We start from the raw sequence: 24,518 nt of genomic DNA on the forward strand, positions 1-24,518 counted from the left end.
CTTTCAGACCGTCACGTCACCTATTTGAAATAAAATATATTTCCCATGTGTGTACACTCTTGCCTCTCTCTAAGAAATCTGATATACAAAAATTCAAAGTTAAAAAGCGACAAATTAAGGGAAAACAAAATATTCTTTAGAAGAGAATGAGCCCCCAGGATCTGCTTAAATAGTGATTTTTCCCTAATTGAATGCACTTAAAGTGTGATTTGCTTTGAAAAATGTGATTTACCTTCATGTTTAAAAATGTATCTATTGTATAAGAGCAATCTAGGCTTATTCGCTTTGATTATTATAATAACCAGTGATGAGCCGTATGAAAATGGCAATCTCATAAAATACCTGTATCTCTCTCCCTCTCTTTGAAGAGGAAGTATAATATGTTATTAATCCTACCTATTTAACAGAAATATAGAGGGTATAAATCGAACAGACTGTGTGCACTGCTGAATAAAACTTGGGAATAAAGTGACAAATGTCAATAATGACACATACAAACTCAACACTTCTAAAGTCAAAGAAGATTATTTAATTATTGGATAATTCAGGGAGATCTAGGAAATTGATCTGGCAATATAATATGTTTTCATCTCACATTTCCCAATCAATTGCCTGCATTGCATAACTCCCTCATTGCAGTAGTTGTCTTCTGAATGTAAATGAGGTATGAAGGTCTCATCGTTAATCCAGGCACTTGCAAGCAGATGAGGTCACTTCAACTGAATAAAAGATTGCTTGTGTCATCTCTCTGACTTAGGGCACACATGCCTTCTGTCCTTTTCTGAGCCTACCTGGGTAAACATCATCCGGTTGAAAAAGCTAACTTCTTCTTAAGGGTCAGTCATCACATTTGTTTAATATGCTTTCATGCAGAATCAGTCCAAGGTCATTAGAGAACTCAGTACAGTTTTGCCAACAAGGGCATGGATCTGAAAAACTAACTCAGGCCCTCAGAAAGATTAGCAGTGTGATATCTTAGTTCACCCAGACTCTGAATGATCCGATACGTCTACACGAATGATGGAAAGGTAGATTATTTTAGACGGCTCCCAGGTAAGGAAACATACTTATGAAGATGAGGAATTAAGAAATCTTATAAAACTAGCTGTTTGCATTAATACCTTTACAAGAGACAGCTAAAATTTAAATTGTAAACAGGTAGTGACAAATCCTCAAGGATTTGGTGAGTGATGTTTCTCGCATCTTCACTTGTCAACATTCCCTATTTATTTCTTTACTAACTGTGGCACTTTTGAGCATTTATAATCATAAAATGCAGTTCAAAAAGAAATCTATCCCACAACCAGTATATTTAAAAAGAAAAGATTCTCTCAATCTCTTATATGATTGGAAACTTTTCCATGCCAACAACCTGAGGTAAAAAGGATTTATAGCACTAACCTATGGACCATAAAACTGAAAAGGAAACTGAGAAATTGGGATCCCTGGGTGGCGCAGCGGTTTGGCGCCTGCCTTTGGCCCAGGGCGCGATCCTGGAGACCCGGGATCGAATCCCACATCGGGCTCCCGGTGCATGGAGCCTGCTTCTCCCTCTGCCTGTGTCTCTGCCTCTCTCTCTCACTGTGTGCCTATCATAAATAAAAAAAAAAAAAAAAAAAAAAAAAAATTAAAAAAAAAAAAAAAAAAGGAAACTGAGAAATTCAGGTTTCAGATCAATACAATATAGGCCTAATAGTTACGAAGAAGAAATTAACCTCACAAATTAGTTTTAAACTCCTAGAGCAAAAATTCCACTATTATTAGTTTCACATCCCCATCCTTGTTTTTCAGAGGTACAAAGCCCTGCCTAATGTTTTGATGACACTTCATAATGTTAGAAAATATCATGGGCTCACTCCATGGCCATCAATAAGAGCAAAATCATCCTAAGCAGTTGCAAAGTTAAAAAAAAAAAAAAAAGCACACATCACTGAAGTCAAGAAGCACAAAATGGCAAATGATCAAGTTCCAACAGCTAAAAAGATCCAAGACATTATGAGCTTTTAATGAGTGAAACATGCCATGAGAAAGAGACCTTCTGTCAATAAATCCAGATCCTGGTTCACTAATTAAACCATCTAATACAGTGTCTGAATATGTAGACACCAGACTTCAACATTTCGTAATTATATTCAATTCCAGGCATATTTTTCCATTTAATTGACATTCTGAAATGCCTTTACAGTCCTATCAGATAGGTACCAAATTCTCAAAGGGGATGACTACACACTTCTGAATTCTGATTTATCTGATTGAAATTGTTATTCTGAAACTTTTCTTTGAAATGTGGAAAAGATCCATACCCCACTTCGTCCATCACTCTAGCAATGTTAAGGTCATCTATCTGCATCTGGTCCACTTTGCTGTGTACATTTCTTGCCAGTGGGGCTCTCTGCAGCCAGGCCAATCTCATGAAAGCATAGCTATGAACCGCTGCCTAGCATGGAACCATGACCAGAAAAGTCACACAACATACTGCTCAACCAATCACAGCACCGACTGCCATCATTTAGCCACCACTTAGAGCCAAACACAGAATTTCAAACTACACCCTTAGAAACAGACTTTAGATGTTCAAAATATTTTTTCTGATGATCAATATATTAACCATAGACTTAAAAAATCAACAAAATGTCATTTGTAATAGATGGTCTAGGTTTCAAAAAAGACCAACCTACCCTTCTACCACTCGTTCCAAGATTAAGTCTCATTCTGCTTTAGAAGAACATGTGCGCATGCACACGCATGCATGCAGTGTTTCTCTGATAGAAACAAATGACACTTATACTATCATTAAGCATATTTGTCACTAGGTTTAATCTGCATTACTGGCATGCTTTCAGATGTTTACAAGTGTTAAGTAATATTCAATGATATTTAGAAGCATTAATAATTTGGGGTTTATTTCAAAATGTGAAACGTACTCGCTGCTCCAACCTGCTCACTTTTTAACCTTTCACAGTACTGAAAGGCTATAATTTTTATCAGATTGTTTGAAATTTAATTTAATTGAAGTCCTGAAGTTACAATTAAACTTCCAGTTTCATATCTGTGCCTCATTCAACAGCTGGGCTTATCTCTGACATCACAAAAATGAAAAGAAATAAAGAATAAATGAAATATTTTTTGCACCTGCTCTGCAAAGTATAAATATCAGCAAGTCATGGTGAACATCCAAGGTGGAAGTTTGAGCCTTTCCACGCACGTTCTGGAAGCCAGCATTACCATGTATAGTATCTACTTGACTTTTTTTTAATGTTATAATAAAGCAAGCAACAGACACGAATGCTAAATTCCCAAAGGACAGAACACCTCCGAGTTCCCTGTGCCAAAGCTAATTCATAACTAAGCCACAGAGGAACACAGGGAAATAAGAATATGCCAAGTACATCAGCCTGTAGGAATAAAGTTTCTTCTTAGCATGTGGCAGAATGATGTTTGCCAAACTCGGTAGGTTCCTCCAACCTCCAACATTAAAAGGTGCTGTGATTTTTTTTTAATTTTTTATTTATTTATTATGAGAGACACAGAGAGAGAGAGGCAGAGACAGAGGCAGAGGGAGAAGCAGGCTCCATGCAGAGAGCCCGATGTGGGACTCGATCCTGGGTCTCCAGGATCACGGCCTGGGCCAGAAGGCAGACGCTCAACCGCTGAGCCAGCCAGGCGTCCTGGTGCTGTGATTTTTTTTTCTCCTTAGATGTACACATCTTTAGCCTCAACTGGACTATAAGCTCCTTGAGAACATGATTCATTTTTCTATGCAACACATCTCTTGTAACCCCTATACATAGAAAGAGAATTGAGCAAATATTGATGGGTTATATTGAATTCATTTCCTGAATTCAGAAGTACATAAAAACAGACTCCTGGACCACCTATGATTACTATCTGGAGAAGGAACTGAGGCAAAGTCTAGTAAAAGGGAAGATAAACTGACATTAGGTGACAGAAGGTATGTTAACCACTGGCAAACTGAGAACCAAAAAATGCAGGAGGATGAGAGCCCTGAGCCTCAGGGTCACCTCCTTCAGGGCCAGGCTGGCTCAACTCCCTACAGATGCCCAGGGGCTACCTTCACAGCAGAAGAATACAGAGTACAACTCCACCAGATTTTCAGGCAAATTCACTGAGGTCTGGGAGCTTTGGCCAAGACTCAAAACTCCATACCTGATGCACAACCTTTGTAGTGAGTGGTGCTTCTCTGACCTGGCTATCTAACGAAATCTGCTGGGAGGCTTTAAAAGATCCTGGTGCCTGGATCCTTCCCTAGAGAATCTCCTTTAAATGGTCTGGATACAACTTGTGCATCAGTTGTTTTAAAAGCTTCTGGGTGATTCTAAAGTGCGGTCAAGGCTGAGAACTGCTTTCAGATCACTTCTGGGAGCCTTGGGTGGTGTGAGAAGCCTCAAGGAGTTAACAGTGAATAATAACATATAGTGCCATAAACAATCCATTAAATTTTATGAAAACAGCAAAAATGAAGGATTCTTTAAAGGGTCTACTAAAGAGTAATTTAATTACATCGGTAGTTTTTAGATACTGTCAATGGCCAATTAAGAAATCCCAGAATCACTGATATAACCACTAGAAAGCTAGGGTGTGTATATGTCGGGGAGGAAGTGGGAGCATTGGAAGGCACCTGCAGATAGACTCCCAGACACCATTAAAGCACCTAAGAGTCCTCTTTAAAGTTGGAGGTGGAGGAACCACAAAAGAAGAATGAAGAAAAGGGCCTGAATAAATTCTGGTATCTTCCCAAAATACTGAATAACATTTCAAGGGCCTATTTGGCCTGTTCTGTGAATATGTTCTTCCAGAAAAAGAGCCCTGTCCTAAAGAAATGAAAGAATTAATTCCATTGTATCTTGCTCATATAAAGTTTCACTAAGAATTACTAAACAGGATTATATTTACTTTATATTCCTCCTAAAAGTTTACCTCTGTTCCTATTAATCTCTCCCTCGTCCTCGAGGATCCTGTTCGGTGACACTCTTTTGCCAATTAACAAAAATGGCCATGTGCTGATTTCCAGTCTGCACACGTGTAGCTCCCATCTTCCCAACAGAATAGTAAGCACACAGAAGCAAAGGATATACGTTAACTTTTACAAAGGCTCTATCTGAATCCTGCCCACTGCCTTGCAAAGGGAGGTGGGCTGAGTAAATAGCACTGAAAAGAAATTTAAAAGAAACTAATTTTTTTAAAAAAGATTTTATTTATTTATTCATGAAAGACACAGAGAGAGGCAGAGACACAGGCAGAGGGAGAAGCAGGCTCCCTATGGGGAGCCCGATGCAGGACTTGATCCCAGGACCCGGGGATCAGGACCTGAGCCGAAGGCAGACGCTCAACCTCAACCACGGAGCCACCCAGGTTTCCCAAAAAAAGAATTTTTTAAAGAGATAAAAAAAACAAAGAAGAATCAAATAGGAAAAAGAAAAAAGAAAAGTGAAGCTTTTCTTAAATAAAAATAAAGGAAATGACTTTTAATTCCATGTGACTTTATAGAATAAACAAAGGGGTAAAATTTAATACATACAAGGGCAAGAGTTAATTAAACAAATTTCCTTTATTAAACAGAGGCTAAAATCGTCGTCTTGAAAGCCGGAAAGTTCAAGTCAAGCCTCTCAAGGTCCCTTGCACAACTTTTCTGCCCCAGACAAGGCCACACTCTCATAAAACATCATCTAAAGGAGGACAACCCTTCCCATTCTCAAATTTTCATCGCTTCTGCTTAATATGAATATGTCTCAATCCTAGAGGAGGCTAAAATTAAGACTCACCTGGGAGTGCCATTCCAATCCAGAGCTAGGAGAATGGTCATTTGTCACTGTTACGTGTAACTGACAGACTATTTTGGTTGACCAGAAACTGGCTGGAAGCCACTAGACAAGTGTCAAATATGTTCTCAATAAATTCAATCTGTGGCATTAAGCTGAATCTTTTCATTTTTGTTTCTTTAAGGAAAGGTCAGCTGTCCTAAAATTAGTCTTAGAAAGAAATTGGGGGGGGAAAGGAGGCAATGTAAACAAAGAAAGAGAAGAGCTTATTAGAGGAGTAGATACTCCTCAACTGACAGAAAATCAGTGCATTTGAGAAGCCTGTAGAATCCAGTTGGCCAAAATACAGAAAAGATATCTGCTCTCAAGGTGAGTCCCAGGAAGTCACCTAAGCCTCAAGTTATCTATTTTGTGCCTATTAGGCTGCAGGCACAGTGGTCAACCTCAACAGGACAAATTTATAAAACACAGACCCTGGGCAGCCCGGGTGGCTCAGCGGTTTAGCGCCGCCTTCAGTCCAGGGGGTGATCCTGGAGCCTGCTTCTCCCTCTGCCTGTGTCTCTGCCTCTGTGTGTCTCTCATGAATAAATAAATAAAATCTTAAAAAAAAAAAAAAAAAAAAACCACAGACCCAACCCCCACAACTGGGTAGAAGGATTCTCAAAATGACATATTCAACAACTACAGACTGAAAACTATTTCAGAAAATTCTATCTGTAAACAAGGCAATATACACACAGGGGTTGCATTTCTGCCTTTAACATCTATGGAAATCAGGGGCTCTCTTCTCTGCAGGAAGGAATTAGGCAGAAGGCATGGCCCTCCTCTAGGTCTGTCAGGTCCCTTTCTTTGAAATTTCCATTCCTCCCTGGTGTTCGTCACAATCAGCAAAGACAAGGGTTCATCAATAGTCCTTCCCCAGCAATCAAAGGCAATCAATCGGAATGGCCCGGCCCACCTGATCCCATCAGATGATCCCCACTCCATGCTCCTCCTGCCCAAGGAAAAAGCCTGAGAATGGAAACCAAACACCCCCCAATATTGTTCCTTCTCGCTCCAGAGGAAAAAGCCCACCCACTAGTTAACTGGACAGATGTGGGGTATCATTGAATGCCACACCCAACTCCACAAAAGGTAAGATAAAACCGCCATGCTCCTATTTGCATTATGAGCTATAAATACAGCATAACCACACAACAGCCACTGGGAGCACTCCTTGGTCCAGCTGGTAATGACTAAATATCCTCTCCTCTCTGGTAATCGCCTACTTCTTTCTATTTGACATAATTCATCAGCCAGATTACAGCAGGTCATTCTGCAACATATGAAGAAAGCAAGGATAACATAACCTGACACATCAAAATGTTCTTCTGCGAGCAGCCTGAAGAGCTGCTTTACAAAAAGCTGTGAGCTGGCAAAATAACCATATAGCATACAGGTCAGTGGGCATCCACTCTGCTTATTGCTACTCATTTCATTTTTGAGTAGCTCAGCACAAGTGTAATTGCTAGTTAACAGATAGACTGGGTCTGACTATTTAAAAAAGAAAAACAAAAAAAAAACTCCCAAAATGACTCTGCCAGGAACCCAAATAAAAATAAGAAAAAAAGAAAAGAAAAACAGGGTGAGGAGCTGATAGCCAGTCAATGGTCATCAAACACTGGCTGTGAAAATCCTGCAGCTACAAGAGGTGGAGCCAGCCCAGCAGCGACTGATTTCTGATCTCTGAGCCAGCAGCCTTTCATGTGGAGTTTTCTGTGTGGTTAAGATATGAAGACATTATAGCTGGATAGTTCTGGGAACTTTCGCATCCCAGTGCACTGTGCATGGATACTGGCCCCAGCGCCATTCATTGCCCAAGTTCCAAAAAGGCAAAAAGGCAACCAAACGGATTCATGATTAAATATCAGCATTCGGCCTAATTCTTAGAGAAAACTTTTCTCCTTGTAAAGTGTTAAAAACCCTCCTCCCACTCCAACCCTCTTAGGGGGAAAAAAAAAAAAGCACATCAAAGCGCTAAAGTTATTATGCATTTTTTTTGTCTTTGTCTCTTGGCGCCCTGGTTTTCTTGGCTGTTCTTTATTCTCTCACTGCTCAACTGCTCCAATTTAGGAATGAGAACTAAAAAGAAGAGGAGGAGGAGGAGGAGGAGGAGGAGGAGGAAGAGGAAGAAGAAGAAGAAGAAGAAAGAAGAAGAAGAAGAAGAAGAAGAAGAAGAAGAAGAAGAAGAAGAAGAAGAAGAAGAAGAAGAAGAAGAAGAAGGAAAGAAAGAAAAAAAAAGAAAGGAAGCAAAGCAGGAGCAGTTGGCTCTGTGCAATTGCCAGGATGCGGAATCTCCATCTCTCTCCCTCCTCCTTTCTCCTCCATCCACTCCCTTCCTCGCTTTCTCAGATTCAAATCTTCACGTCACAACCCAGAACAGCATCCAAGCGTTCAATAAACGCTAAGACAAGTTCAGGGCCTGAAGGCAGAGGCAAAATCCGGGCTCTCCCGGTCGGCAGGACAAGGGGGCACCCGCAGCCCTCGATTCCTGGATGGCGGGCTTCCCAGGGCCACCACCTGGACTTGCCGCCTGCAGCCCAGGCAAAGTCGTCTGCGGTCTTTCTGGCCGGTTCTCCGTCTCCGCGTCTATTTTCACCCGGGGGGGCGCAGTCGGAGAATCTGATCCAAGCAACAAAGCCAGACGCACAAACCCACCGCGAGGAACTGGTCTGCCCGCTCCCCCGCCCCTTCCCTCCCACCGCCCGCGACTCGCCTTTGAAAAGACAAGCGTTGGGGCCAGAAAATTAATACGTCCGAAGCCAGCGGAGAAAAGCGACGGAATACCAAGTGGCCAGGAGTGGTCTGGGTCTCGCTGTCTGTTCCGGGGGTATCTTTTTAGACGAGGCCCCGCGGCGGAGAACCGGGCGGCGGAGCCGGGGAGGGGGCGTCCCACGGCCCGCGCAGACAGCTCGCCCCCGCCCCGCCCCGGCCCGCCCCGCCCCCGCCCCCGTCTGGCCGCGGCCCCGGCGAGTGGGGGGAGGCTCGCGCGGGCCTGTCTGACACTTGTAAATGCAAGTGGGATCCAACTTGGAAAACAAACGCGCCGGAGCCTGGGGGCGGGGAGGAGCGGGAGGAGGGCAGAGCGGGAGAAAAGACTCTTCCATCATTCGCGCGGTCCGCGCTCCCCCGTCCCCCCGCCCCGCCCCGCCCGGGCTGCTGCAGGTTCCCCGAACCCGAAGCCGAGTCGGGGGGGCGCGGGGCGGCGGGGGGTCGGGGCGGGCCGAGGCGGGCCGAGGCCGCACCGCCGCCGCCGCCGGCCGCCCACGCTGCGGGCCGCAGGCGCCTCTCCCGGCCCGGAGCGCGTCGCAGCCCCCGAGGCCCCCTCGCCCGGCCGCCGCGGGCTCGCGCTGTCCTCCCAGCCTTCCAGGGACCCCGCCGCTGCCTACGTGGCCCCGTGATCCCGCGGAGCTGCCGCCGCAGGACGCCGCCGCCCGCAGCACGCACACCCGGGGCGCCCCCGGCCCCGTCGCAGGCTACCCGGGGCTCCCTCCGCTCGCCGCCCGACTCCCGCCGCCGCCGCCCCAGCCCCCAGCGCGCCGCCGCCCACCACCGCGGAGCCGGGCAAAGTGCACAATAAAAGTTGCTCCCCGCGAGGCCTGAGCCAGGTCAATGTTTAACCACCTCGGAGAGCGCGCGCGGCGAAAGTCAGCGGGCCGGGGGAGGGAGGACTGGACCACGGCACCGCTAAAAATCCCCGGGCTCGGCGCGTCGCGCACGCCCGAGGGCCGGATGCACTTTAGCTCAGCGACCCCCACTGGCGGGACCCGGCGCGCAGGGCGCGCGGCGCGGCCACGGTCCCCGCCGGCTCCGCTGCCTCCTGGCCCCGGCCCTGCACCCACACTCGTCCTGGCTGGGGGAGGGGGGGCACCCGCACCCGCCCGGGAAGGGCCCCCGGCGCGACGCTGGCGCGCCCTCGCGTTCCCGCCTCCCGACCCCGAGAAGGAGGCAGCGCACCCCCGGAGCGGCCAGACCCGCGCTGCTTTCTTTCCCAAGACGAGCAACCTTCACGCGTGCCAGCCCGCGCGCCAAAAATCCTGCACCCTCCCCAGGCGCTGCTAGCCTCTCCCTGGGAAGGCAGCAGGGAAAATCCTCCCTCCCCGCCGCTCTGTTCAAAGCCGTCGCCCCGGTCCGAGAGCCGCTGCCTCTCAGAACATTTCAGCCCGCCCATGACCCCCGCAAGCCGGACTCACGCGTGGAGCTGACCTGCGGACAGTCCCGAAAGCCCTTTCCCTCCCCGGCGAAAGCGGAGTCTGGGTGCCCTGCTCCGCCCTGCGCTGCGCCTCGCCAAGCAACCACCCAACTTGCGCCTCCAGGTCACCCAAGTGCATCCATCGGCATCTGCACATCCCCGTTGCGCCCGACAGGCTCCGGCCACCGGACACACTAGCCGCCTGGATCCCCTCATCCACCTGCCACCGGCGGCCAGGGCTTGGGGGCCCAGGGAGAGGTGCACGGATCCGCCGGCCCCCTCGCGGCCCTCCCCGAATCCTCCGCCTCAAAGTTGGCCAACTCTCCATGCCAACCTGCCGGCTCCTGCCGCAGGACCGAGCCTCTCTTCCCTCCTGGCGGCGGCGGCTCGGAGCCGTGCCGAGGCGGGAACTTTACAAGGTGAAAAGTTTCCCCACGCGCTCCGCCGGCTCTCGCCTCCCGGAGCCCACGTCGCCCCCCATCTGCACCCAGCAGCTGCAGCTGCGCTCCTGAGGCGCGCTTCAGCCGGTGCACCGGGCAGCCAAATAATCACGCTAAAATCCCCACGCACCCTTGCCTTCGCCGGCGATCCACGGCTCCACCGGGCGCTGCCTCCGTGGTCTTCCTCTCCCAGCGCTCCAGCCCAGGACGAGCCGGCCGCCCGGCCACCCGGCCACCCGGCCGCCGCCGCCGCAGTGCCCGCGGCGCGCTCTCCGGGACTGGAGCCGCGGGCAGAGGCGCTCGGCGTCCGGAGGCTCGCAGGCGAAGGAGGGGAGCCGGGAGGAGGAGAGCGGCAGCGGGAGGAGGCGGACGGGGCGCGAGATCCCAAGCCGCAGCCCAGAGCACAGCGCAGCCTGCCGGGAGCAGCGCCGGCTCTCGTGCCTGCTCGGTGCCGCCGCCGCCGCCGCCGCCGCTACTGCTCGCCGCCTCGCTGCTCGCAGCTCCCCATCACAGCTGACGCCGACGCGCGGCCGAGCCCCTCTCCCGCGGCCCCCTCTCGCTCTCCTCTCGCTGTCTCCTCCTCCCAACCCGCGAGTGAAAAGGGCGAGGGGGAGAGGAGCCTCGGCGTCCCGGCCGACTCGCGATCTCGGAGCGCCGCGCGGGGGGAGAGGGGGCGGGCGGGGGGGGAGGCGCGGCGAGCTGGAGGGCGCTCCCGGCGCCGGGCGGGGAAGCTGGACTAATTTTAGAGCTCGAGTCTTCCCCCCGCAGCCTCCCGGGGCTCGAGGATAACACCGCGCGCTCCCTGCCTCGCCTGGAGCGCGGTGCCGGCTCCAGCGGGCGTGCGCACAGCGCTTGCAGTCGGCGGGGCACCGCCGCCCGGCGCAGGGACCCGGCTGGCGTACCTCCCCGAGGACAGGTGGGGAAACTGAGGCACGTCGAGGTTAAGATGGCTTCTCCAAGGTCCCAAGGTTGGTTTGTAGCGTGAAGACTAAATCATCAACCGTTGTGCCTGGATTCCAAATGTGCTTCCCAGACAGGGCTCCTACGTGCTGCTTTGAACAGTTTTGAATCCTGGGGTCATCTGATTCCCAGTGGAGAAGGGGGTAGTAACTAAAAAGGCAACGGGGTGCATTCTCTTCCCTCCTTCTCTGATCCCAAATGGTTTTAACGTTTTTGTCAAAGGGGAGGTGAGGTACTCTGAAGAGAACGAATTATTCTTCTGGGGCTTGAGTTGCAACTCCAACCTGTCAGAAGCCCGTTCCAGTAACTTCTGAGCCCGCACCCCCTCCTAGTACTCGCAGACCACACCCACACGTCCACACACTGAGGCAGCGGAGCCTACCCTGGCCCCTGCGCTCTGTGTATCCTCGCACTTCTGCCTTTCTTCCCCAGAAAGCTGAGAGGCAGCCTTAGCACCCGCCTCCCGCTCCCCACCTACTCCCACACGCACAGCAACGCACATCTGTCCCTTAAAGCAGCACACAAGCAGCCGTGTGGCCTCAGATGCTCTCTCCCAGGCGGTTTCGCCCCCACTCTTTCATTGGCACCTGGCGCGAGGCGCGCTGGGCCTGCAGATCTATTCTCCAGAAGAAATCCTTACTATTTTTGAACCATGAAATTCTTTCTGGGGAGCAAAGGGGAAGTTGTTACTGGAGGGCTTTGTGCTCAGTCATTAGAGCAAGCCCTTTGAAGAGCCAATTGAGTCTGTTTGTCCTTCCAGCTCCCAGCCTGGGGCCTCTGCCCTGATGCCACCACACCAGCCCCCCCCCCCCCCCCCCCCCCACACACACACACACAGGTAGAGAGTTCCCCTTGAAAGCCTCCAGCAGCCTCGCTGCCTAGGCTGTTCCATAAAGCACCGGCATGCTCTGGTCACTCTGCCCAGAGAGTTTAATGTGAATACTAAGGAACGCTGACAGCTCCCCATACATCAGCTAATTCCGAGGTAATGGGCATGATGTAACCTCCGGCTTCATTGTCACAGAAAGCCAGAAGATGGGTCTCCAGTGAGGGAAACCACGTCAGGGCTGGCAAGACCTAACCTGCCCTCTAAAATGTTAACATTTGAATAATTTTATTCTGATTTTATTTTTAAATCAGCATCTTCCTAAGGCATTGAAAACTTTAGTATCATGTAAATATGTCTCTGGCATGGCATTTTCCTTTCTACAACGGAATGCAGCTGTGTATCAGAGATTTTAATGAATCAATGTATTTCCCCCCTGAGTGCTTCTGTGGAAGTACTGAGACAAGTTGGCTCCTGAAACCGGGCATTTTGGGTAGAGTCAGCTGGTGGTTGTTTGGCCAGTGGGATGCTCAAGAAAAGAGCACTGGCAATAAGACAGGGCATCTTCCATCTCCTGCCTGGGAAGACTGCCAGGTTGTGTGTAGGTGTGGCCCGCTGCTGGTGATGCTCCTGGATTCCAGCTCCTCAGAATGTTCTCTTATGCCTAGGAGGCACCTTACAGAAAAGTATAGAAATCTGTCTAAATTTCATCCTCCTTATCCCAAGGCAGTACATTTATAATAAAGTAAACAGTCTTTACTCCCAGGGCAGACATAAGCCCTTATAGCCAGTGGGTAAGAGATTTCCTGCAAGGATGACAGAGTGGTTTATCTAGTGGGACATCCCTCTGGTCTTTTAAGACCTCCATAGTACTTACTACTCACTTAATACTGATTGTATTAGAAGACCATTTTCCTTCCTTAAAAAATACCTACTGTGTGCTAGTCCTGAGGTGGGCACAGACTTGATAATACAGTGCTTCATGACAGAGGAGAATCTCTTTATCATATTTATATTTCTATCCCCAGTTCCCTTCACAAGGCCTGAGACACTCAATGAATATTAGTAAAACCTAAATATTACAAGAATGAACAGATAATGAAAGCTTAAGACTCTTCTGCTAGGCCCACTGAATATGATAGATAGGACATTGAAGTCCTTATAGGAAAGGAGCTCAGCAAAGAAAAACAAAGGAGTTCAGCAAAGGAATCTGTGAAAAAATAATGCTACTTTCTATATCACATCTCCCATGTACCATTTCAAATCCTCTGAGCCTACCTGTATATTTTAGACACTGCAAGAGCAATCAGTTCTAAGCTGGATCCAGCCAGCTTCGCACAGATCCATTCTGACAGTGCCTTGCTCTGGGCCTCTTACATCTCTCCTCCCACCCAGAGACTTCTTGGTTGAAATTTCTGTGTACACGAAAACCCAGAAAGAATGAGAGATTAAACACCCCATGGTAAATCTTTGCCCAATGGGAGATAGGGGCCCATGAATAAATTCTCCCCTTTTTATCCTCTGACAAAGGACCCTGAAATGTGTAAGCCAGAGCTCCTTAGGTGGTTTGCTGAAATAAGCAGCCAGCTCATCACCTAAAACAGTGTCCAGCTTGATAATACATCCTCATACTGGTTCTTCATCCTTTGCTTGCTCAATCCCTGGGATCACACTCCCCAGTAAAATATGTTCAGTAAGTCCTTGTATCAGGCAGTCTCTACTTTCTGGAAATCCCAGGCTAAACATCTGCTTGCTGCCAATCCAAAATATTTATATCAAGGAATAGTGAAATGATTTTTCAAAATGCCCTCTAGCAGCACACATACACACACGCAGCACACACACACGCAGCACACACACACACACACACACAGGCTCCTCTTTGTGATCACTTATATCCTGCCCAGATTTGTTCTTATTAATCCCAGTCATTTTGTTTTTGTGTTCATGAAATCAATGATCTGGGAAGTAATTGTCTAGAGTGATATTTGAGGCAGTGCCTACTTTATTGTTAAAATTCCACAAACATTCAATAATGGTTTCCTTTAGGGAAGAGTTTGTTACCATAGTGGGCTATTGGTGATAGTGGTAGAATTTCCTTACCTGGAAGTATTTAAGCAAAGGATAGGTGCTTATTAACTTGGGATAGGACTAGTTCTGTCACGAAGCTCTGGTAATACAATTTTTTGAAAACATAAAGTCAAGTTATATCATAACAGGTTTAAGCGGTCATTAAATGAGCCGGCTCTGGACAGAGGGAGGCTGAGTTAGAATTCTCATTTTCCACCCTTACCCAGTATTATCTGGGATAAGTTACTTTCCCTAAGTCTTGGTTCCTTATATGTAATATAGGGCCTATAATGTTATCTATCTGGTAAGATTATCATAATAAATGAGATCATTCATAAAACCATGTGTCCAAAAGATAGTAAACACCCAACACCTTTCAATTATTATCATTCTTTTAGAGACAAATCATAAAGCAACTTTTTTTTTATATCTTCTCAGCTTAAGGTCAGTGCTAGAAGTCAGAACAAAGTTCAGACTCTGCCACTATCACTTCCATGCTAAAATTTTATGATTCTAACCCCAGGTCTGATATGACATCTTCTTATCCACAAAGTTGCAGGGCAGACTTTTGTTTAAATACAGCAAAATGATGATATTCAGTATCATGCAATCCATTATATGTATTATATATAGTGGGTAGGAACATTTATTTATCCTTTTTTTTTGCTCTTTATTAATAAACCTCCTTAGATTTCCAATTCACCTTTTGCAAAGTGACATTGTATAATTAAGATGCATATACCATATACTTCATATATGACTATACTTGTAACTTAAATGTTTTCATAGGAAAATGTTTCCTCATTTGACTTGCTCATTCTTCCTCATTATAAAACATGGGAGAATGCAAAAGATACCCTGGATACACTTTATCCCAGTGGCTCTTAATATTTGTGTGGTCATAAACCTCTCTGATGACACTTATGGAACCTCTTATTAAAAATACACATACACACACACACGTATGTTTTTGCATTTGTGTCAGTAGGTTCCAAGTCCCTGTGAGGTCCTCTCCATAGAATCCAGATTAAGGAAAACTTTGTGCATGAAAATATTTAGCCCAGAACTCAGAACTCAGGTTCTGTTTCTTCAAGTTTTTACTTCCTGTGTTAACATTGCTTTTTCAAAATCTGCTATTTAAAGGAAGAAATATATAGAACCTCAGGGGTGAGGGGTATAAATTATACCTGAAATGAATCAGATAATTCCAAATTTGCTCTTAAAAATTCACTCTTAAAGCAAGTATTTGTAGGCAAGGCCATCTTTGTTGGGGACCCAATGTATACAACCTGAAGTTCTCTGAAATTAACTTCCACTTAGACTACAAAACTTATTAAAAGATAAGTAATTAAAAACAACAGTAACTAAATTAAAACAACAATAACTGCAGATTTTTTTATTACTTAGATAAAAATGATCTATTACAACGGAATATTTTATTACTGATGTTTTTTAGAATTGCAGGTGTATAATAGAAAAAGTATATAAAAAAGCAGACTGATTTTTCTTTTTAAATTTTCTTTTTTTTAATTCTCTACAGGTAATGCTTCCAGCCAACCAATTACCTGTACACCATTCAGACTTCTTCTACTGCTCTACCATTGGAATGCACACCACTGATTATACCTGCAGGGGCCTTCTTTGCCCCTTAACTCCCAAGGCTGATCAATCCCAATCCCTCTTATTTTGAAACAACAACCAAATATGCTTGGACAGACCTAACTACTTGATTTTCACCAAATAAAACTATCTTGCCAACTGTACTCATCCTTGGGAAAATTTATTTTTATACCCCAATCTTTGGGGTATAAAAATATGACTCTCCTATCTTTGGCTACACAAAGATTAATAATAAATGTAATTTCAGACACTCATTTTCAATATATATATCTATATATTTTAAAGATTTTACTTATTTACTCATGAGAGACACAGAGAGAGGCAGAGACATAGGCAGAGGGAGAAGCAGGCTCCTTGCAGGGAGCCCTATGTGGGACTTGATCCCAGAACCCTGGGATCACGACCTGAGCTGAAGGCAGATGCTCAACCACTGAGCCACCCAGGTGCCCCTACATCTATATTTTTAACACAATTCTATATTCCTTTTTTTTTTTTTAAAAATATTTTATTCATTTATTTGAGAGTAAGAGAGAGAGCACAAGAGAGAGAATACCAGCAGTGGGGAGAGGCAGAGGGAGAGAGAGAAGCCAACTCCCCACTGATCAGGGAGCACAACACAGGGCTCTATCCTAGGACCCTGGGAACACTAGAACCATAGGCAGACACTGAACTCACTCAGCCACCCAGGGACCCCTAACACAATTCTATATTCTTTAGGCTAATCCTTTTTTCCTTCTTCATTTATTCATATACTCATTCAAAAAATACCTTCAAATAGCTATATAGCTGGCTTTCTGCTAAGTGCTGGGGATACAATGCTTAGCAAAATCTTATAAGATATCTGCCTTCTTGGATCTGTCGACCAGTGGAGAAGTTACTATTTATCAGATGATCATATAAAGAAACATAACAGAAAGAAGGCCTACAAGTGAATGCTTCGCTTGTTTGATGATCACCACCACCTCAGAAAGGAGGACTTTTCATTCTCTCTATATACAGTGTATTTATAAACTATACTAAGCTAAAGTTCAACAGTAACCATGGCCGATATGTAAACAGGATATTTAATGCTATATCAGACACATATTTTGACATAATCTTATAAATGACAAATGCCATCAAATACTAAGGTATTCATAGTTCCAGGATCTCACGTCAACATCTTCACCAAACGTTTTTATCTACCATTTTGACTTCTCATGAAACCTTCTTTCCCTCAAGTATCCTGAGATGAAACTTTAGAGTTTTTATTCAAAAGCATTGCTTTTAAAATTATTTATAAATCTAGGGTACTTAATATCTTCCCCTATATTTCAGTACAATATGTAAGTTATGAATGAAAAATGCTTATGTGGGCTTATCTGGATAGAACACAATTTATAACATATTTCTGTGGGAAAAGCATTCTGTTTGACACAACTGGCTTACAGATTTTTATAACATTACTTATTTGTAAATTAGGACATTGTTTTACCAATCAAAGGGAAAGTTGCTATATAATATAAAAGTGAGGTAATCGTTTATTGTAAGTTCCATCCAATCTTAGAAAAGTAGAACTTAATCTGCCTCGCTTTTTTTTTTAAGATTTATTTATTTATTCATGAGAGACACAGACTGAGAGAGACACAGAGACACAGGCAGAGGGAGAAGCAGCTTCTCGCAGGGAGCCTGATGTGGTACTTGATCCTAGATCCTGGGATCATGACCTGAGCCAAAGGCAGGCGCCCAACTGCTGAGCCACCCCTCACTGTCTTTTAATTTACCTACATGTCACAGCTGTTTATAACTTCAGCATTATTCCCCTAGTATACCTTCAAAAACTCGTCTTGGCACAGAATGGAGAATTTTGTGTACTTGCTAAAAGGAAGAAATACATGGTCTTCTATTTTATTCATTGACTAATGCAGAAAGAAAAGTTAGAAATAAATCTGTTTAAACTAAGGAGTCCCAAAACCAAAGGAAAAAGCCTTTCTGAAAGATTGGTGAACAAATTTTAGCAAATGATTTTTTTTAACCTATCTTAATTGAACTAGCAAAGTATTATTAAAAATAAATGTTGGCATATTGCCCTAAATTAAGGAACACAGAACCCCTCCTTTGCGTTTTGAATTCATGAAAAGGTCTATTTACTCTTATTTTTTTAATACTTTCGCTAAACAAGCTAGTACCTATTCCATTTCACCAGGCCACATGGTAGCCGTGAATGTGAGTGTAGTCTTTCAAAAATGAGCTGCATGGGACTATCTGCATAACAAAAATGCTACTGTGAACCAGCACCTTGCTGCCCAGAGCTGTTGTCAAAGGAGTTGGAAGAACTTCATCTATTTTAATACCTGATAACTTTGTTCACCCGAAAATAACTACTCCTCAAATACAGTTGCTTTTCAGTAACGTGAAAAAGCTACTGATTATGAGGAAGTAGCAGGTTCAAGGAGTTGATAATAGGATTCAGTTTTTTTTTTTTTTTCATTTCAAAATCTGCCAGCCTAAATTCAGACCAGATTTGTGATGATTAAAAGTTCTTTTCCTTTGGCTCCGATTCAGGAGTCAATTTGAAACAAGCTACTTCTTCAGTACATTTTCCACTGAGCAGATTGAGTCACTATATAGTATCTATATAATTGCTGAATCGACAGCAATGCGTTCCTACGCTGAAAACCTACTGTGCGCAGAGGGGTAGATGACCTCTGGTCTCCCTGGAGTTTCTGTGTTCCCAATGGCACCCAGTCTTTACTTCTGTGGTATCACTTCTCATGCTGCCTCATCCTCATCTTCATCTGGTTGTGACTGTCTCTTCAGCAGACTGGGAGCCCCTTTAAGGATAAAGACTGGTCTTTATCTCTGTATCACCAAGATAAGCATCACACAGTGGATGCTCAACAAAACACTTGCTTGTTAAATGAACAAATATATATACTACTAATATTAGTAGTGGTTTGGATTTTCGAGAGATGGGAGAAAATGTAATTGCCATAGGAAGCCTCACATTGCTTTCATCCTCCTGAGAGAGAGAGAGAGTGTGTGAGAGAGAGAGAGAGAAAGAGATGACTAATTCAGTTGTTCCCAAAATGTGGTCCCTTGGACCAGCAGCATTTACATCAAATGGGAACTTGTTAAAAATGCACATTCCAGGATGCCTAGGTGGCTTAGTTGGTTAAGCGTCTGACTTCAGCTCAGGTCATGATCTTATGGTCCTAGGATCAAGCCCTGCATCCTGTATCTGGTTCCGCGCTCAGCAGAATTTATTTGTCCCTCTGCCCCTACCGCCCACCCCCCCCCCCCGCCCCTGGCTCCTTCTCTCTATCAAATAAATACAATCTTTAAAAATCCACATTCCCAGGCTCTATACTAGACCTAGTGAACGAGAAATTCTGGAGGTGGAGCCCAGCAATTTGAATTTTAACAAACTCTATTGGGGAGTCTGATGCTTGCTAATATTTGAGAACCACTAAACTAGATCTTCCTCACTCGTTTTTAATCTTCAAAATGTTAGTTCTAATATAGTTAACACACAGTGTTATATTAGTATAAAAGTATACCTGAAGGTGTACTTTTAAAAAAGATAATATTTTAATTCAGGAGTATAGATTTTCCTTACTCTTAACATATACACATGTCCTCACAGTTCAGAGTAAGCCCTTGAAGAAGGCTGGTTTTGTCCACACCCCCACCCCACCCCGGGTCCTAACTCAACCTTTAAATCGGTGTTCAGGATGTATTCAGTTAGCTCAATTTGGCAAAAACTCCAAATTATCCTCCTTTGCTTCTCACAGGGAGGTATTTGGGCTTGAATTGCCAGGTAATTGCTTCAATTAACCAATTCATTTTGCTTAGGTAAGCACAGCTGGTGGTAAAACCATCCACAGTATCCTAAAAGTGTTCTAGCTTATTCCCCTTTGGTTGAAGCCAACCAGAGACCTGCCAGGGAGGGGAAATTAACCACATGGGGAAGGAAGAGAATGGGTCTCTATATCTACTTTGCCTTCTCACAGGTTTCTTTTCTAAACCCTGGTTCATAGGATCTCATGCCACCGACATCTGGGCATGTAATAGAAGGAAGTGCTTTCCTGTGCAATAAGAATACACTGTGGGTGCATTTGCCCATCGTTAGAATCACACACATAGGAAAAGTGGGCAGCTTCTCCTGCCTGTTGCCTCAGCAGCTTTGATTCTCCTGTCAACATTAAGGACAGTAGTGCAAGGATGTGAACTGGAACTTAAGTCTGTTCACCGTGCGTATACTCTTGCCATTACAGTCACAGAGGCACACAATTTCTCAAAACCTTAGACATGAATTTTGAGGCAAGTGATTACAAGTAATTCTTTTGGTTTTAAGAAGTAATCAGATCAGGGATGCTTGGGTGGCTCAGCGGTTTGGCACTTGCCTTTGGCCCAGGGCGTGATCCTGGAGTCGCGGGATCAAGTCCCATGTCGAGTCCCGTGTCAGGCTCCCTGCATGGAGCCTGCTTCTCCCTCTACCTGTGTCTCTGCCTCTCTCTGTGTCTTTCATGAATAAATAAATAAAATCTTTAAAAAAAAAAAGAAGTAATCAGATTAGGGCACCTCCAAGAATGAAAGAATGCTTAAGGAGTTACATGGAAAGTATTTTCATTTTCTTCAAGTTGTACCTAAAACCAGTCACCTTTTTTTTTGGGGGGGGGGGGGGTTTTAAGCTGTGCTACAGGTATTACTTTCCCTGAGATATTTGAAACCTTGTGCCAATAACTTTTTATTTGCCTTTAAGACAAAATTGACTTGCTTGATAGAACCTTCTATCCTTGTGAGTTGGAAGGCTTAGATGAAGGAATGTCTGCAGAAAATTTCATTTCTTAGTACATATTTCTGAGCTTGTTTGGGAGTGACAGTAATGGCATTACAAGGTATTGGAGCGCTGCTCCCAGAAGCTAGGAGAGAGGCCAGAGCAGTGTGAAAATCTCCTGCAAATCTGGCGAGCATCCTCCAGCTCCTGAAGGTAGTAGCACAGAGTGTTTTTTATTAGTGGTCATAGTCAAGGAAGCCCGCCCAGTCTGGATATTGACAACTAACATTTAGAGGTCACATCATAATTGTGTAGTTTTTCAGTTTTCGTTTTTTGTTTTTAGCAGAGGGCAGAGTGTTTTATTTTAAAATTCTGAGTAAGGGGTACCTGGGTGGCTCAGTAGTTGAGTGTCTGCCTTTGGCTCAGGGTCATGATCCCGGGGTCATGGGATTGAGTCCCTCATCAGGCTTTCCACAGGGAACCTGCTTCTCCCTCTGCCTATATCTCTGCCTCTTTCTGTGTGTCTCTCATAAATGAATAAAATAAAATCTTAAAAAAAAAAAAAACCTCTGAGTAAACATGCATGCTTTAGTCCATTATGGTCCAGGTATTTGGAAGCCATAGAGAATTCAGGAAACATTAAGTGTTAATTACTGTAAATGTGAGTGTTATAGGAGGGGGTCTGTAACAATATTCTAAAATAATATTCAAGAAGAACCAAGATAGAAAAAGACAACTACATTTTTTCATTTCTTAGCCCATTTATTGACTTGTGCAAACAGAAATGCATTCCATAAACCCTTCTGAGTGTCTATTATGTTCCAGAAGCAGAGGGCATAAAGGTTAACAGGACATAGTTCCTGCCACAAAGAGCTTGCATTCTGCTCCAGTTGTATCTAGTCCCCTTCACTGTGCCCAAGAACACAAGTCAGCAGTAATCAAATGCAGTGTAATACTTAACACTTGCTTTCTTTCCAGGGGGCTTTCCCTGTCAGAGTATCTCGAGGTCCCTAATTTGCTTTTATTGTTCAAAGAAAAGGGAATCGTTTTTGTTTTGTTTTGTTTTTAACTGAACAACTAACTGAAAAGCATTTCCAGAGCAGCTATTAGGATCTCAGGTGTGTGTCTCTGTTTCACATGGTGGAGGCCTCAGACTCCTTCCTGAACAATCTTCAGGAGATTGTTCTCGGTGGTATTTCTTTTTTCCCTTGGAGCAACGGGATTCCTCTGGGAATAGAAACAGCTGCTGCTGAGCGACTGCTCAGCACAAATCATTCTCTTGCCCCCAAAGGGTTAGAAATGGCCCTCCTGAGAATGGACTTGGGCGCTTTTAATTTGTTGTGGTGACATATGCCAATGCAGGAAGGAGACATCTCTTCCCTATCGCCCCTCTAAGGCAGCGCAGATTTAGCCAGATTCATTAGCATTTCCCTAACAATTGATTGACTTGGAAGAAACAGTAGTATTTAGTCTGAATGATCCTCCCTTCTTGAGTATAAGAAGAGTATCACTGGTTTTGCATTAACAAAAGTTGATAAATAACCATCTTTTCTAAACATTGCTTTTCATGGTGCCAGTCCCTTACTTGGCCTGGCATTCCATCATGTCTCTGTTGAAGTCATTGAGAAACTGTATCATCAGCAGTAATCTTGCAGCAAAATCTGCCATAGTTCTTGAAAGGAGTCAGCTTGAAATCTTGGCCAGGATCCTTGAACTCTAGTCCAGCCTCAAGGCTGATGTGACTTTGCATTTGTCTCACTTTTGTCTCTGACCCTGCATGCTATCTTCCAACAGTGTCACTCTCTGCACTGCAAGAGGGACACAAAAGGACCCTCTTGAAAGGAAAGGATGAGGAGGCAAAGAAAGAGAAAAGGGATAGGATATTTTACAGTACTGAGTATGAGAGTTAGCCCTTTTTTGTTCTAAATCAATAGCCTCATATATATGTATGTGTATATATATGTATATGTATATGAAATATATGTCATCTAGCCAGTGTAACCTAAAATACTTAGTTGCATTAACCATTCAACTGATAATCTTATATGCCAGATATACTGTTTGTTTTGCTTGCTTCTGGCCATGTTCCTTGCTCTCAGTAGAAAGAGAGTTGAGTCGTAGAGAAATAGGAATATAATAAAGACTGGGAATGATAAGGAACATTATTTAACTGCCTAAAGAGTAGGGCACATAATGAGAAATTTGTAATTTCTGGGAAATGAGAAATTATTGCATGCTGAGATAGTCAGAATGCTTCATTGAAGAGGTACAACTTTTGCTGAATCCTAAAGGGCTGGAGGGGACCCAGAGAGGTGGGCAGGATGAATTGGTAATTTCCAATGACATATATAAAGGCAGTAAGATCGAGGACAGAAATGCATAAGCCCTGTTCCAGGGATAGTGAAAATATTGGGCTAGAGTTTTTCTGTGGTAGATAACATGAAGATCAGATTTTAACAGACCTGGGACAGTAGGCAAGGGAGTCTGAACATTATCTTAAAGCAGCTGAGAAATACCAAGGACTTTTTTTAGTTGAGAAGTGACAGATGAAGATAGTGTTTAGGGTACTTTTGGTGGTGATATATGATCTGCTTTGAAACAGGAAGACAGGGAAATCAGTAAGAGTGGCTGAGAGGGCAGGACTTGGGATCTGATAGATCTGGGTTCCAGTCTCTGCCCACCCCATCCCCCCATTTCCTAGCATGTGCAAGTCACTTAACCTCTCTGAGCTCTAAGGTTGGATAATATTATCTATTTTCTTCATACATCCAGCAAAAACTATTGAGACCTACTCTTCCAGGTACTGTTTTAGGCACTGGGGATATAAGCATGAACATAACAAATTCAGCTCCAGTGCGCCATGGAAGTAAAAGAATCCAAAGGATTAAATGAGGTAATGTATATACAATCCATGGCATATCATAGGTACTCAAAAAATGGTGACTAGAAAGTCCACTGTAGCAATAATTGGTTATGAGATAGAAAAATTCCAACAATGTGCTCTTCCAGAACAATTATTTGCCAGAGAATAAGCACCAGTAAACATTTAAGGCTATGGGTTCCATTCCCACTGGCTTCTTCTCAGGGAAGCACCTGTCCTTTGGTTCCAGTTGGGCTAGACTTCAATAACTTGTACGTTTCCCACCTGCATGGACATACCCTGCTTATTATAGATTCACTCAGTCAGACCCTGGTGATCCAGGAACGGCTCCCCCTTCCCTGTTGCCTGGGCTCTGGAGTCAGCCATAGCTCTTTTCCTTAGCCCAAAGCAAAAAGCTTTTTCTTCCTTCAGCCACTCCCATCACCTCCTGCTTTCCACCTAATGATGAGAACTGGAACTATCTGCTCAACATCTCTTTGCTCAGGCCCACTCTACTCAAGCAAAATGTGTCCTTGAAGGATTTGCTCATGATCTGAGCACCTACAGTTTTTGTCACCAGATGGTTGACCAAGAGAACAAACTATGTTTGGTGTCTTTAATATTCTCTAAAGCAATGCCAAGCAAAGCACTGAAATACATGTTATTTTTATTATACATTAGCAACTCTATAATTTGACGTGGAGTCTGCTGCCAGTTCATTATTCAACAGTATTTACTGACTATCCATTATAGGAAGAACGTTGTGCTAGATGTTAGGGTTGCAAGTCTGGAGCTAGGCTCCATACTCTTCAATGTTATATCTCAGAGGAAATATCGCTAGACTGGGAAGCAGAAAACAAGAGTTCTAGTCTTGGCTCTGACACATGATACTGAACAACACATTTAAATTCAATGTGAAATCAGAACAATGTAAAAACAGTTAATATTCATTGAATTACTATACATTTGGCA

General features: G+C 44.5%; 1 protein-coding gene across 5 annotated transcripts in view; it reads right to left on the bottom strand.

Annotated features, from left to right (window-relative positions):
- Positions 1-10,674, bottom strand: part of FAT3 (FAT atypical cadherin 3) — a 643,002-nt gene extending 632,328 nt beyond the window's left edge. For all 5 annotated transcript variants that reach the window (XR_005375495.1, XM_038568333.1, XM_038568332.1 and 2 more), the window contains exon 1: positions 10,582-10,674. The gene's annotated coding sequence lies outside the window, so the exon portion shown is untranslated. The remainder of the gene's footprint in view (positions 1-10,581) is intronic.
- Between the last annotated feature and the right edge of the window lie 13,844 nt (positions 10,675-24,518).

Source organism: Canis lupus, chromosome 21 (assembly GCF_011100685.1).
Source record: "Canis lupus familiaris isolate Mischka breed German Shepherd chromosome 21, alternate assembly UU_Cfam_GSD_1.0, whole genome shotgun sequence".
Classification (NCBI taxonomy): domain Eukaryota; kingdom Metazoa; phylum Chordata; class Mammalia; order Carnivora; family Canidae; genus Canis; species Canis lupus.